We start from the raw sequence: 13495 nt of genomic DNA on the forward strand, positions 1-13495 counted from the left end.
ATTTCAGCAAGAGAAGTGACTGTAGCAAGCTCTTCTGAGAAGAACTGAGTTGAGGAAGTAGACTTGTAATGCACACCTGAGGCAGCATTAAAAATACGTGGAGTAACAATCTCTACCTCCCAAGCGCATCCTGGCAGTACTTTGGAAGATAATCCTAATGCTGTTCGAATGACCTAAGGCGGTGGAGCTTGAGCACGAGCCTTGCATCTTGTACTAGCAGGTCATGTAGGCAGAGATGTGATTTCCAATTACTGCTAGGCAGGAGGGGAGCATCTGAGAGTGCTTGTTTTGTTTTGGAATGTCTCCAGTGGAAGGCGTATATGAAAAGTCTTCTAATGTCTCCTCATCAGGAGGATGTATCATGTATCAGCGGAGAGACTGGGTACTTCCATGGACAAGGTGAGAACATCCAATGAAAAGGCCACAATAGCAGCCCAGCAATCATGGTAAAAAAGTGTTTTTTATTACTGTGCATATTATGGTACAAAACCTGACCATGCCTTCCCAAGGGAGAATTACTATGCTGACTGTGGTGCCTCTTTTCTTTCCCAGCTTTCACCACCAGAAGAGTGGAAAGATGTTACCAGATAAGTTGTCTATTGTGCTTTGATTTGTGTTCTGCATTACATTCTCTGTTATTTTCCTGTAAATTGTATTGCTGTCAGAAAGAGAGGAAACATTATAATCCTATGAATAATGCATAATGTGGATGGTTTTTTTTGCTTTTTCGTGAGCAGCATAGAATTTCTGGGAACAATGGACAGGAGAGGATTGCTGGTGTTGCCTTACAGATTTCATTCTGGGAAAGAAGTAATGTTTGAAGGTTGGTATCAGTCATGTGCATGTGGAAAAAGTAAGCCATCGCTATCTATCTCCAATTAGTTACCTCTTGTTTGGAGAGAGTGGAAAGAGTTTCAGACATAATTACTGTGGATGTTATTAATGAAGGTTTTCTTGCACAGTTGGGTTAGATTCTTGTGGCCTTGCTCCTGAGTGTTTGGTGCCATGCCACTGCTCCCTGGCTCAGGCTCCTCTTTAATGGATCCCAGACCAGGCAGTTTCAAGTAACAGCAGATATTCCAAATCCTGGGAGAATAATGAAATATGCAGAGGAATGTCAAAGGAAACTCCTCTGGAAAGGAAAAATAAGGTTAAATGATGACATAGTTGCCAGTGGCATATTTTCATAGCCGTAACAGATTTCGGGCTTATCCAAATGCAGAAACAGGTGAAAATGGAATTGTGCTCCACCACAGAGGTGCTCCAGGCTGAAACACAGTGCTTCGTGCTCACCTGGGCTCTCCTAAGGAGTTTGTTCCTGATATTCTATGGTGGTTTCTCCAGGTGATTTCTTTGTGTTTGTTCCTGTCAGCTCTCCTCAAACAATTAAAAGGCACTTGTGTCTCTCTTTCCTGTTTCTAATCACTGTTTCTGTTCAGCTGTGAAGGGAAGAGTGCCATGAGGAGCTGGAGCCAGACACACCGTGCCAGGAGCTGCGAGATCTCTGCTTTACTGCCGTGGCGCACCTGCTTTGCCTGCATCCTTAGGATGTCACCATCACCTCCAATAAGCTTTGTTCTGCTTTGTGGGTGCTTTGTCTTTTGTAGATCCTGTGCCCCAATGACATTTGTGACCTGCCAGAAAAAATATATCTATTTCCCCAAGTGTTCTGGAATTGTTTATGTGATAAAGTGTTGGTCTGCGGGGAGCTGAAGGGAAAATGCCAGGATGACCTTCCTACTGTTGGCAGGAGGATGACCAGCAGCAAGTGCCTGGCAGTCTCTAATTGACTCATTAGAGGTCTCTGTGGGTGTGCTCACAGGAGAGTAGGCACGTCTGTACTGCCTCTGCTGGTGAGAAGCACGGATGTCAGGATGGCAGTGCGGACAGGACTGGGGTCCCAGGTGGTGTGGGCCAGCCCAGGCATCACTGGATGTGGGGTGCTTCCACAGCTCAGACAGGCTGTAGGTCTGTGAGAGCTGGGGAAAACATGCCAGGTCAGGACATTCCTGCAGTGACTCTGCAGGAATCAAAGTGCTTCATCTGCCAGCAGGACAAGGTGATGCTAAGTTGTGCTGAGCTGCCCTAGGCCAGCCCACTCCAGTGCAGCAGGTTGCCATGTTCCCTGTGCCTTGCTTACAGAAATCTTAATACATGCTATTAGAAATTGTAAGAACAAAGAGTTTGAGCACAGTTTATATTTTGCTTGAGCACTGCAGTGGGTCTCAGCTAATTCATCAGCAGTGGTTCGTTCTGCTCGAAATCCTAGGGAATGGCTCCTCTCCTGGGGCATTTCTTCCAACTTAATTGCCAAGTTATAGTGAAATACGAGGTTCGTTGTTGTCTGCTGGAGCACTGGGATTCTGTTTTGTTGGCACATTTTTCATGACCCCATGTCAGCAGCATAACTAGGCTATGAGATAATTTGTATGCTGTAGACGAGCAGCTGAATGCATCTTCTCCAGAGAGAAAAATAAGTTTGATCAGTCCTGCAGCGTTAATTAGGTAAAACTGAGAAATAATTTTAATTTTGTAGATTAAATGATATCAGACCATGTAAGATGTTAGTAACTGCTATGCAGGTGGAAATTGAAATGGTCGAAACTGGCAAAGTGAGACAATAAAAATGGGAAAAACAGTACCTGTGTTTGGAAAAAAAGAATACTACAGCTCAAAAGGCCGTATAAAAACCAAAAGGAAAGAGTGGTGTGCTCTTATTTCCCTGCTTCAGTGCTTTAGTTTTACAATAGCTTTCCTCTCATTTCCTAATTAAGCAGTTTTGAAGTTGTGAGAAAGGACAACTGCCCTGTTAGCCCAGCTCCTCCTCCTGGTACCTTTGCAGGTGTCCCGGTGTTGCATGATTTTGGATGCAGTAGGTTTCATTGAAGTATTGTTGGCAGCAGGGATGAGGATTAAATGGCATAGGAAATACAAAAGAAGCAGATTTGTAATGATGTCTGCTAGTCCCGAACTATCTCTCTGTGATGTATGTTGCTCTAAGGGGCAATGAAGGATGGATTCTGTGCCAGCTTTTGCCCTGCACAAATCTCTCTGTGCAGAAGGTAACTGCGTACAGTAAAAATCTTTTTATTGGGAAGTGCAGCAGTGACCAGCCTGGCAATGCAATTCTCTGGCTTCCTGGAAAAGAAGCGTTTCCATAGGAGTATTAGAAATCCTCCCCAGGAGCTGAAGCTGCCAAGGCTCATTGTGCCTGATCCCAGCAGCCTGGTCGAGGAGGGACATCAGCTCCTGCTGGTCACCACAGAGCTGCAGCTGGGGAAACAGCTCACAGACAAGGTCCAGTCTTTGTTTTGTTTTCAAAGCATTTTGCCTTTTGTTTCTTATTTCTGTGGTCCCTGCCATGTCAGCCAGGATCCTCTATGGCCAGAGGTCCTGCTCTGCTCACTGTTGGAGGCCGTTTCCTTCACCAGCTGCATAGCACAACTGTTTGCGCAGCTGAGCCATGGTGCACCTAAACTTAAACGTGAAACTCACAGCATCACAGAATCATAGAATCATCAAGGTTGGAAAAGACCACCAAGATCATCTACTGCAACTGTCAGCCCATTCCCACCATGCTCTCTCAAGCATGCACCTCAGTGCCACATTTAACCTTATCTTGCAAACCTCCAGGGACACTGACTCCACCACCTCCACGGCAGCCTGTGCCTCTGCCTAAGCACTCTTTCTGAGAAGAAATTTTTCCAGATATGAAATGGTGGGAGAGTTGTTGAAAACTCTACTTTGGTGCCTACCATATGCATCTTGGTAGTCACAGAGGAGCTTCGTCTCCATACCTCAATGTCCTACATTGGCATGAGGTACCTAGTGCCGCTGGCTGAAGGTCTTTGGGCCGCCATTCTGTGGCACATTCACCAAAAAGGAAAAGAAATGCGATCATGGCATTAGCAAAACCTGAGAGGGAATTTACCCAGGATTGTTTCCTGTGACATTTTAAACCAAGGAAGGTTGGTAAGATTTTGTCCAGTGGAGTAATACATGTTCAACAGCAGGAAGAGGAGGAAAGCGGTGAAGGTAATAGGCTTCATTTTTCAGAGCTTCCTGACCCCATTCTCATTTGTTGGGACCTGGTTGGAAGTTTGAAGAGACCCACAGTGAAGATACGAGATCTCACGATGCAAACAAGAGAAAATGAGTTTAACAAGTACTGCATGCTCTACATCCCATAATTTTACCACTAAGCTCTCAGACTTCTCGAAACTACTCTGAAATTGGCAGCCTAGACTTAATATTTTCTACCATTTTGCCATCACATGCAATTTTAGTTCTCAAGTGACTCCAATTTTAAACTTTCAGTGATTTAAACAGCTGCACTGTGCACAGATTCAAGTGAGGACATGCTTTTGTAATCAAGCAGCCCAACTCCAAATTTTATGGTTTGATGGTTACTGTGCCATTCAAACTATGCCCCATTACACAGAAGTGCATTCCTTTGATTTTACCAAAGAGACCATAAATATGACAAAAAGCATAGCTGGAAAACATGATTTCATGCCTGGATTTTTCAGCTCCTTTTTAATACAAAGAATAAATAAAGTGATCTCTGAAAGGGGCATCTCTTTGCACCAAATTATGTTTGGATTGTTTGCATGGCTAGCAGAGCTCATTGTTAGTCTTTCTAGAAAACAGCTGTGTGTAACAATGTTTAGGAAAAGAGTTTTCAAATCCAAAGAATGAGAGTAAGAGCGTAACTTCCCATTTCAGTAGTTTAACATTGTGGAAGCTCAGAGCACGGGGGGAGGAAGCTGATCTGCTTGATATAAAACATGTAGATGATGTTCCATACATGCATAAATAAAACTAATTGTCAGCAGTTGTATACTTGGCTAACTTGGCTTATTGCTTGCAAATTTCTTACTGTATCCTTTCCTTTTCCCCCCAAGGTGATGTAATGTTTTCATCTCTGAAAACCTGGTTTCGAGAAAAGATCTGACTCCAAAATGGAAATCTGCTTTTGATTCAACATTAGGTACTAGCAGACAGAACTTTTCAGTCCTATTTCTTCGATTACTGCAGCCTTTCTTCACGAAAAGTCCCAGTGCACATTGCCCAGTGCATGTGCAGTGTCTGGTAAAGGTTACCCAGGTCCCAGCATTCATTCACCACCAGTAGAAAACAGAATCAATTCAATCAAAATTCGTAAATAAAAATGAATAGCTATGCCATCTGGTGCTAGTGATGCAAAACATACAATAGTATGCACAGGTACAATAATTGAGAATTTAATTTGGGTAATTAAGTTTAATACATAATAAAATTTTATAGTAAACATTTAAAATGCTCCTAAAAAATGTAAGTGCTTATTTTCTCAACGTTTTATAGAAAGGTACTCATTACAAACACATCTATTGGGTAATTTTGTACTGTGAGTTTTTAGGTAAAGTATTGACTCACATCAAAGCCTGAGCACACTGTTGGCAAGTGACTTCAGCTGGTGTTGGATTAAGGCCAGGAGGCCAAAAGGTAAGCTTTAAAAATGTAATTATGCTTCTGAAAAACTCAAGTACTTTTTCTTGCTGACATTTGTGATTTTTTTAATGAAAGAAAAGAAAGGAAAAGGAAAAGGAAAAGGAAAAGGAAAAGGAAAAGGAAAAGGAAAAGGAAAAGGAAAAGGAAAAAGGAAAAGGAAAAGACTGTATTTCCCCTCCCTTCTCTCTACTTTCCACCCTTAGCTTGCTTGGTGCTTCCTCAAGTGGTGAACCTGGTATCTGGGAACATTCCAGCAGCGTTCCCAACAGCCAAAGGCAAACTGGCCCCAGGCTGGATTCCTTAACCCGCCAGCACTACTGTCCTGGGCGGCAGCATGCTGCCATCCCAGCACTGTCTGTCTGGGGCAGGTTGGGTGCTGTGAGTGCCAGAAAGAAGATGAAAGGTGGAGTGGAGGGACAATTAAAGGCTCAATGCAGTTCTCCATCTCTGCTTTCCACAACTCCTTAAGATGGGCTGGTGGCAGTGCCAGTATCAAAGGACATTTGCTGAGGTCAAGAGAAAGGCTACGGTAAATCAGTCCCACCAGTGACTTGTAGCACTGCCGGGGGGGGGGAGGGCTGAAAGCCCATGGGAGCCCACTGAGAGCATGTGAGTAGATGGGCTTGACGGTACTGAAATTTGGGTGTTGTTGCAAGATTAATAAAAGATAATGTAATAACAATAAAGTTTGGCTGCAGATTAATGCCTTTAGAAATTCGAGATACTAGTAGTAATTTGCTAAACTGTTTATTGGTTAAGCAGAGCTTCAAGGCTCAGTGTGCACTGTTTCACCATTAGCTCACTCTAGAGCATCAGGAATTCTTGTCTGGAAGCAGCTGAGAGGCGCCTGGTGCAAACAGGATAATGCCAGAGCAAAACCCAAGGCAAATTGTGCAATTTTACATTGATGTGGGTAAGCAGCCAAAAATTCTTGTGTGTACTTCAAGCATAGCAAATACTATTTTTTTCACAGACAGAAATGTTAAGAAGACACAGTAAAATGTAATATGAATCCCTTCTATAATCTGTTTCATGCATTATCAGGTCTTTGATAGTGGCCTGAACTCCAGGCATCAGATGATGTCTCTATAATGCTAGAACCTGCCCACTGGAGGACTTTTTTTCTGCAATCTCACGAGTCTGCCCTGAAATATGAGTGTTTATATCTTTTAAAATGTATTTACCTCATCCAGGGCCATCTGATATTCTCGTTTTCTATGGATATGCCTAATTTGTCTGTGAATCCTATTAAGCTATTTGATTGCAATGATAACATGTGGCAATGAGTTAATAGGTTGTGCACATGCTGTGCAACTCTTTTTTTGGAAATCAGTAGTAAATCTTTAATGATGTTAAGATCTGTTTGTTCCTTCATGCAGAATTCCTTGTTCTGATCCAGGGAGAAGGGGTAAAGCTCATCCCATTCTTTTCTTGTCTGCCATTATTTATGCAGCTGAATGTGCCCTTGTGTTTGTGCCTGCCCCAAATTACAAACTTAGCATGTCACCACTGAGTTTTATTTTCTTCTTGGAGGTCTCCAAGTTCTGCTCTATACTGTCTGCAACAGCAATCAACCACTCAGTCTGGGTTGCAATAAAACTCTCAATATTTCTCTTATATGGGTGCTTCCATTCTAGAAATATCCTCTGGCACAGTGCTGGAAAAACTGCCAGACTTACACCAGTGGAAAAGTTTGAAGTTATGCAGAGCATTTTCAGACTCGGTGGTTTGCAAGCAATTTCTCATGCTCGGTGAGCATCAGTAGAAGAAACATAGCACAGTTTCTGCACTGACTGGATTCTCACAAGCCCTGGACACTGATGGGCAGCGCATTTTGGGGCAATGCTTGTTCCTGAGTTTGGCCAGGAATACTTTGTAAAAACCTCTCCTGGGTGACAAATATTCTTGCTCTTCAAGCTCTTTTTCACCGAGAAGAAATTACTTTAGAAAATCAAGCACTCCGAAGTTCAGAAACGTCAAACATAAAGCTATTTGGACATCATGAATTCAGTTCTATTTTGTCAGTGAGTGGCAGGCACATTGATTACACACATCTGTTTGGTGAGTGCATGGTATTACAGCACTCAGGAAGTGCTGAAGGCATTGCATGAAGGCTGTTCTTGTCACTGTAAGCCCTGCTAGCAGTCAAAGACACGTAGGTAACAAATGAGGAAGCCGAGATGTGACCAGGAAGGAGAGCCCAGACTGATGGCAGAGACTTTTGAATGCCAGACAAAAATATAATGCAAAAGTAGACCCTGAAAGGGCTGGTGTCAGGAGCAGGAAACCCTGAAATTGAAATAATGTAGTAAGGAATTGAGCTGGGGTAGATGTACACGTCTTTGTGGAAAGCTACTTTTTGTTGACACCATTACTTGACCTATTGACTCCTTAATGGTTTTCATCACTTGAGTTTGCAGTGCTGCAGCACTGGGGGATGGCATTTTTCACTGCTTCCTTGAGCACTGCTGATGTGTTTGAACATCATCTTACGCCTCAGGAGAACACTCCTCCTTAATATTTCTCTGACCGTGGGAAATCAGGAAGACTTATCTGCTGTGCTCATGTGCCAGTTTCTGAGAGACAGGGCACCACAGCTAAGAGTTGAAGCCTTACACTGTACCAGTTTTGAGATGGAGTCATCTGCTCTCATGAATATAATATGGAGACAGTGCAGGTAGACAGTTGTGAGTTATAGTGGAAATAGGGCTTTTTGTTTGGCTTTATTTTTATTTTTATTTTATTTTTTTTTAAGAAAAGGTTTTTATAGGAGAAGTCAGGAACATCCAGACTCCTGATTTGTCCAGTCTTGGTGCTCTGTTCTACAGCTGGATCCTTTCAACTGGGTATGACTTATCTTTGGCTTTCATCCAACTGCCTGAAACCCTATCAACGCCATAAATATCACCTCAGCCCTTGAACTGGACCTTAAGGAGATGAAAAATCCCTCCATCCTCTGAAAGGCCTCTGAAAGGTATGATATGCAAACAGTTCTTTTCTTTGACTGTGGAAAATAACTGTTTTACCAACAACAGATCCATGTACAACTAAATACAAATCCTGAATCTGTTGTTCGAACCCTGCTCTTAGCTGACCGAAATAATGAGTCTGCTGTATAATGGTAAGTCTTATCTGTGGTGTGGTAAATCAGTCCAAAATTCTGTAGGAGTTCCCCTGTGGTGTGTTATCTTGGCAGTAAGTCATCTCAAGCCATAGGAACAGAATAAATTAATGAAGTTGCTGTAACCACACTGGAGAGATGAAACTACATGATCTCTAACACCAATTCATTTATTCACATGCTTATGCATATTATTTATATATATACATGTATATGTTAAACATACAAATATATGTATATACATATATATATATAAAGGTATAAAACATGTCAGGTATACAGGTTTCTTTACCACATTACAAAAATGTTTCACAGTACTTTGTTGCTCTTATCAAGTCTGCTTTTGTTCATAACCTTGAATATTCATGTTTTCAACTGGAATGTTTTATAGCAAGCAGTAGTCTTCTCAATCATAAATATCAGTAGGTTTGAAATAACTATGAAAAAAAGTTTTCATCTGTAGCCATTGATAGTGGGTGTGTCTTTTTTTATATTGATGGGCAAGAGAGAAGTCAGTCTGGCATAAATTAATATCAATTCATTTGGCAACTTTTTAATTTTGTACCCTGCTGGAACAGTTGAGTGTACATATTTGAAAAGTACTATAGACACAAAAGCTCTGCCAGTTTATCCAACAAAAGTATGCTCCCTGTTTTAGTCTTCAGTTACACTATTGGCATTAAATGGCTAATCTTGATAAAAACAAGTACAGAAAATCCCTACTTTCTCCAATACCAAGCAATATAACATCTCCTGGTGCATCCTCCTGCAGCCCAGGGCCAGATGCTCTCTGTATTGGCCCCACTGTGCTCGGTGCATAAATACGTTTCTCAGTGCCATACAGCCAAGCGAACCCTTTACAGCTGCTGCATATTCCGGCAAAAGCATTTCCTATGGAGCTCTATTAATTACAAATTGAAGGCATCCACATATTCAGGATAACTGCAGCATTTTCCTCTGGAATGCAGGAGATATTTGGCATTACTAGCTTCAAAGAGGAGGAGAGGAGGAGGAGGAATTTAATTCTGCGTATGTATGAGGTAATGTCAATTCCTTGCAGTCAGGAGACTGGAGCTTAATTGATATCATATGGCTAACAAACGTACTCCAAAACCAGCCTCATTTGATCGCTTTTTAATAACTAATAACTCTCAGTGGGAGTCCAAAATATGTACATCTATAAAAGCCTGCTGGAGCTGCCTCCCTCGCCTGCCAAGATCGCTGTTACTGAAACAAATGTGTACCTTCAGCAGTCCTTGAGCAGACACCAGCCCTGGCTGGACACGTACGCTGTCCTCCCGCTGCGGCCGGGAGTGTCTGGAGGAGCCGCATGCGGTGCAGGATGCATCCCGCTGGCCGCCATGACCTGCCCGCCTGGGGCTGGCGTTGGGCCGGGCCTGCGGCCTGCCGTGTCCCTCCTGCCCTGACTGCTTGGGGCAAACGAACGCGTCTGCCTTGGCTGCAGAGCTCAGGGCAGCCAGTGAGCTGTCTGGATGTGCTCTGCCGTGAATCGCTTTTCCCACATGTGAGCCACAAGGACTCCTCCACAGTTACAGGTGGGAGATCAGCAAGGGCTCTGCTCCCAGCCCTGGGCACCATGCTCCTCAAGAACATCCCTGCCTGGCCTCCGGCCCAGCGCAGCGTCAGAGCTGTGCTGGGCACCGCTGTATACCTGTGTTTGTTTGCCCTACGTGTGTGTCTCCACATCCTTCTGTGTGCCCCGGCCCCAGCGCCCAGCAGCTGCTTAGACAAACACTTCCTCTGGCACAACCAGAACTGTGCATGGCAGTGTGCACGCACAAATGGCACGTACTGATCACAGCTGGCAAAATCACCTTTTTAAGGCAGATTTCAGGCTTCACTTTGTGTTTTAAATGAGGGGCAACAGAGAAAGGAGGGCTGGTATCACATTCTGTTTCATGAAGTGCCCTATGTGCAAGTTGGAGCACTGACAGTATTTTCTGCCTTACACAGTATTACGTGCTCAGGGAGTGTTCAGTGCCACCCAAGTTAGGAAAAAGCAGGATGAAATTTCCAACAACTTAACCTTCTCTTTGTGTGGTGCCTTTTTCTGTAACCTGTTAAGCTGAATATTGCACTGGGACAGAAGAAAAGCAAATGCCATGTTTTGCACAGGCAATGCAACCAAGCCAAGAACATGCCTGGAAGTGTCAAAGATGGGGGCAGGACATTTCCTCTGCAATTCAGCAGATGGGCAGTGTTGGGGCACTTGGTGTGTGGACTTAAATTTGTAAGACATTCATTATTGGAAAATTGCTTACAGCAGCATGACTTATCTTGGTAAATTTTAAGGCAGATATTTCTGAATGCTGTCTTGGACACCCACTTTTGTGTGGCCCTGACTGTGAAACAACACAGCTCCTGCCTTAGATCTTCCTATGGCCAGGCTTTGGATGGGTCTGTTTGGTGTCGGCAGGGATTCAGGCAGCTTGTCTGTAACCAGAGCTAGAATTGTGCTTGCAATAATCAGTAGATGTTGGACTTCTGACACTTAACAAAGGAATGCAGAAGCAGCATTAATTCAAATCAGAGTTTGCAGGAAGGTATCAACATCCATACACTGAAAACAATTACTGAGACTTCTCTTGAGATTAGAGTCTGCCAGAAAGATAGCAAAAATGTGTGGACAACTTGATGCAGGATAGAGAAAGAAAAACTAAACACAGGGCGGGATAATTAATGATGAAAACAAAATTGGGAATTTGTTGGGAAGAAAATAAACACACAGAATCCAGTGATGCTTCTGCAAGTGAGGAATGGTGAGCGGAGCATTTCTATTGTTTTGATGAAGCAGAGGCATTGTTTTAAAATTAGTAGAAAAATGATTAACTTTCAAATTTTTGTTGCAAAAAAAAAAAAAAAGACAACAACAACAACAACAAAACAACACAGAATGTCACTGCTAGAAAAAGCAGTATTTTTGTTGCCAAAGTAAAGCAGAGTGGCTGCAGTGCCTGTTGCCTTCCCTCTCCCCCTTCTGCAAAGCAGCAGAGGCAGCAGGCACATCGCAGCACGTCCTTCCTTCTCAATTCTCCCTAGAGACAGAGAAGGTGGCCAATTTGTGAACATAATTCCTGGAAGGAGTGCCAGTAGAGGCTGTGGCCTGTTACCATCAAAACACCTGGTGACTTCATTTTGTATGTATGCTCACTGATACTTCTTCACCTCCGTAAAGCTGCCTTTGATTAACTGTATTAGGACTCGCACCGAGTTGCACAACACTGACACAGTTACATGTGCAGAGATCCTTCCCTGGGCCCCTGGTTTGCCTGCTTCTCCCCAAACACTGCAGCACACACTGGCCAGCTCAGTGACTGTTTTTTGTTTTAGAGAATTAGATAATGAGAAGGCATTGTTGTTTCATAAAAGTCCATGAAAAAAGAAAACACACACACACACAAAATCAACAAACCAAGGAAAAGATATTGCAATAGAATATTAACATGTTTGGAAACAGTTTAGTTTTCTACTTCAATAACTACCATTATTCAAAACACTGTAGAAATTGCTTACTGCTCTTCAAAACACTCATGACTTTATGGAAGTTAGTACTGAAGCAAAAATGGTTGGTTATTCTAACAGATGGCTTCAAAAAGCATCTAGGTGAGAGCTGAAATGTACTGTATGGAACAACAGATAACCCAGTGTCAGTGCCCTACTGCAGGCATAGTGCTGCTGTAGGGAAGAATGAGAACAGGATTTAATCCTCAGGCCTTTGCCATAAAGTTTGGGTCTTGCTGCAGATAGGAACCGGTCAGCAAGCACCAGTATACTGAGTTCATCTCACTGTTTGTAATGAACACCTCCTAGGCTCTCCTGCACCTGCAGTGGTGGCTGTGGGCAGGAAAAGCTGCTGCCACCTCCAGCACCAGCTGTGCCTGGCTCCCAGCACAGTGTCAGTCCTGCAGGCCATCTCCTGCCACAGCCCTATCCTTGCTGAGAGCTCAGACGTAGCACTGTGCACTTAATTGTTTCCATCTCTACAATAAAACGATGCAAAAATTCCTGCAACTGAGCATACAAAGGCACTCGTAAAAAAAGTCTATTAATTTTTATGCCTCATAAATGTAAGCCACAATTCACTTTAAGCTTGCTATAAAAACATTTCCCTTAAAATTTAAGTTTATAGGACACAGAACAAATAGGATTTCAGAAAAAAAATGTGGTTTCTATTCTCATGAGAACTCTATTATTGTTAATTAATAATTCTGTTTTGCCTTTCTTTGTTTTCAAGGGGAATACTGCCAAAGAGCTGCTGGTTTAATGCTTTTCTTTGATAAATATTTTATCAAATAGTAATCACCATCTTGTAATGCAATTGTAGAGTTTACAGCTGTTACACACTGAAATCTAATGCAACTGAAAGAAGCAAACGCAGAATGAGAAATTATCAAGCCTTTACATTTTCAGAGGGGTTTGAGGAGTGCATGATATTAATTTCCACAGTAGCCAAGCAGCGTGGTGCTGCTGCTGCCAGCTATTTCGCTGAGTGGCAGGATCGGGCTGCTGGTGTTTGACCCCACTTTGAATTATTTTTTGGGAATGTGACCATACGACACGGCAGTGCTCATGAAGGTGCGGTGCTCTCTGGCTGTCAATAGAGCCCTGCCAGGAGGGAATGGGCCCTGGCATCCCTGTTGCTTGCCCACAGCTCCACGAAAGCCATGGGGCTGCCCCCATCACCAGCTCAGCACACAGCGCCCAGCCCAGTGCAGAATGGCTCTGAGGGTGGTAGGACTGGGAGCACGCAGGGTGTAGTTACAGGCTGTCAGAATGCGGGCCTTAGGGCTGTGTATTAATGCAACAATTCTACCTACAACAAAACGATCATTTTTCAGAAGTGCTGAACTCCCACAGCTTTCA

This window comes from Lagopus leucura, unplaced genomic scaffold (genome assembly GCF_019238085.1).
Source record: "Lagopus leucura isolate 7727_CA_CO unplaced genomic scaffold, USGS_WTPT01 Super-Scaffold_100021, whole genome shotgun sequence".
Taxonomy (NCBI): Eukaryota; Metazoa; Chordata; class Aves; order Galliformes; family Phasianidae; genus Lagopus; species Lagopus leucura.